Here is a 3,049-nt window from a genome sequence, read left to right as displayed (position 1 = left end):
GCTAGAGTCCTGACATCTCAACAAAGTGGATCAAAATAATGCTTGGGAATCCGACCATTGACTGGCCCATCTTCTGCTTCCGTACCATCCAGGGTTTTAAAAAAGTAGGTGTTGTTTCCTTGTGAAGCCTGAATAGTAAAAGGTCCTTTCCATAGGAAGTCAAACTTCCCATGTTTTCCTTTATCTTCCCTTCTGGAATCCCATTTCAGTACTTTGTCTCCTATGAAAAAATCCTCTGCCTTTGTCCTCTTGTCAAATATCTTCTTAATTTTTTCTTGTAGAACTTGAGATCTTTGATACACTTCTTCTCTAGTCTGCTGTAAATGAATAGTCTGATTGATTCTTCTCTGAATGTCATTGGGTTCTGCCTGTATTTCTTGCAGCAATTTTATCACAGGGATTCCCAAAGAAGAAGGGAATACAACCTCCATGCCATAAACCAATTCATAGGGGCTTGTTCCAATGGATCTCTTTGTAGTCAATCTGTCTGCCCAAAGTGCATTGATAAGCTTCTTATGCCAGTTTTTCTTGTTTTCCTCCAATACTTTCTTAATGATATTGATCAAGCTTTTATTGGATGATTCAGCTAAACCATTACCTTGAGGGTAATAGGCTGTGGAATGGCCTAAGGTAATATGGTATTTGTGACAAAAATTGATCATTCTTTTGGATTTAAAAGCAACAGCATTGTCAGTTATAATCTTTTCTGGACAACCAAATCTGGACAGGATATTGGTTTCTAGGAATTGCATGATCACTGAATCATTGGCTTGTCTACAAGGGATGGCTTCTATCCACTTGGTGAAGTAGTCTGTGGCAGTCAAAATCCATTTATGCTGGCTAGAAGAGGGAGGGTGAATTTCCCCAATGAAATCTAAACCCCATTGTTGAAATGGTCTTTTAGTGGAAATTGGTTTGAGGGGTAGAGGTAAAATCTTTCTCTTGCCCTCAAAGATTTGACATTTATGGCAAGAAACTACAAATTTCTTTACATCAGCAAATAGGGAAGGCCAATAAAATCCAGCTCTTACGGTTTTATCAGTAGTTGATTTCCAATACAAATGTCCACCACAGTCCCCTGCATGAAATTCTTTAAGCACTTTGTCAGTTTCATCCTTTGTTAAGCAGCTTAGTAAAATGCCTTCATGATTTTTCCAAAAGAAAACATTATCTACAATACAGAATTTTGAAGCATTCATTTTGAGAAATCTCTTTTTAGTTCTGGATAACCCTGGAGGAGCCTACAGGTTTAACAATACATAAATTATATCAGCATACTAGGGTGATTGTAAAAAGGCTTGATTGATCTGTGGAGTCGCCATCTCCTGTTCGTTATCCAGTCCATTGATGTCAAGGGCTTGAAAGTTGGTTTCAGTCATAATTTTGGCTAATCCTTGTCCTTTTATCAGCTTTGTTGGTTTAATTACAATGTCATATTCCAAAATTTTAGCTATCCATTTGCCTCTTTTGCCTTCAATTCCTTCTTGAGTTAGGATATCCTTGACCACAGTATTTGGTACATAGGCTATTACATGAGAGTATAAAATGTAAACTCTAAAGTCCTTAATAGCTTTTACAAGGGCATAAGCTTGTTTTCCATGATTTGATATTTAAGTGGTGCATCTCTAAGTGCTTTGCTAAAAAAAGCAATGGGTTTTTCGCATCCCTGATCATCTTTTTGTAGCAAAACAATAGCAATAGTATGTTCAGAAGTAAATGAAAAGATTATAAAGTCTCTGTAAAATTTTGGGCTTGTGAGGACTGGTGTTTTAGTTAAAGCTATTTTGATTTCTTCAAAGGCTTGCTTGGCTTCTACCGTCCACTTTACTTTAGAATCCTTTTTCAGCATGTTGTTCTGCAATCTTATCAGTTCAACCAAGTTAGGTATGAATATACCTAGAAAATTGATTTTCCCTAGGAAAGCTTGCAGTTCTTTGATATTTCTAGGGTGAGGAACTTGTGGAAGGGCCTGTATCCTATCTGGGTCAATTCTAATGCCATCCTTTGAGGTTATGTGACCTAATAGTTTGCCCTCTTCTAGGGCAAATAATGATTTCTTTGGGTTTAGTGATATACCATATTTTCTGCAGATTAAAAATACTTGTCTTAAATGTTCTAAATGCTGCTGATCTGACTTAGAAAATGCAGTAAGGTCATCAAGATATATAACTAGAAAATCATGAATCTATTTAGCAAAAGCTATGTCCATGGCTCGTTGAAAAGTTGCCCCTGCGTTCTTAAGTCCAAAAGGCATTTTTACATATTTGAAAGTTCCCCAAGGTGTTGTAAAAACAGTCTTGTTTTGATCATCAGGGTGAACTAAGATCTGATTAAAGCTTGAGAATCTATCTAGCAGTGAAATTCTAGAAGCTCTCACTACCCTTTGCAAAATGTGGTCCATCTTGGGTAAGGGGTAGTGATATTTTAAGGAAACTTTATTCAGATTTCTCAAATCAACACACAACCTTATTTCTCCTGTTTTCTTTCTAGTGGGCACTAGATTTGAGATCCATTCTGAAAATCTGATGGGTGCTATTATTCCAGCTTCGTACATTCTTTTGACTTCTTTTTCAATGAGGGGAAGGAGTACAGGATTGACTCTTCTAAGTTTTTTCTTGAACGGTTTTTTATTTTCTTTTAGGGGTATTGTATGCTGGATCACAGAAGTATCATAGGACTTAAGGTCTTCATAGCTCCATGCAAAAACATCTTGAAATTCTTTGAACAGTTCAATATATTTCAGCTTTTGATCAGGAGGCAAAGCTTTGGACAATTTTATCATCTTAGGATTTTCTGGAGTTCCTATATTACAGTCCTCGATTTCTGCGTTTAATGGCTGCATTTTGGGTTTTCTTGGAATATCATTAGAGTCAAAAATATCCTCCAGAGGAGTCAAGCCTGTGGGTAAAAAATTATCTTTTAAGTTAATCACTTCAGACTCTCTTTCAGCAGTTTCATCAAAGTTTATTTCTTTCAGCTCTTTCAACTCTTTGCTGGTAAATTTTGTTGGATGTAAAATCTGATTTGCTGTTTTAGCTGAAATAGGAGT

The sequence above is a fragment of the Pinus tabuliformis genome, chromosome 2_1 (genome assembly GCF_031772625.1).
Source record: "Pinus tabuliformis cultivar Carrire ecotype Pingquan chromosome 2_1, CPIR1, whole genome shotgun sequence".
NCBI classification, from domain to species: Eukaryota; Viridiplantae; Streptophyta; class Pinopsida; order Pinales; family Pinaceae; genus Pinus; species Pinus tabuliformis.
The sequence above is the reverse complement of the archived record's forward strand: the minus strand, read 5'-3'. Positions refer to the sequence as shown.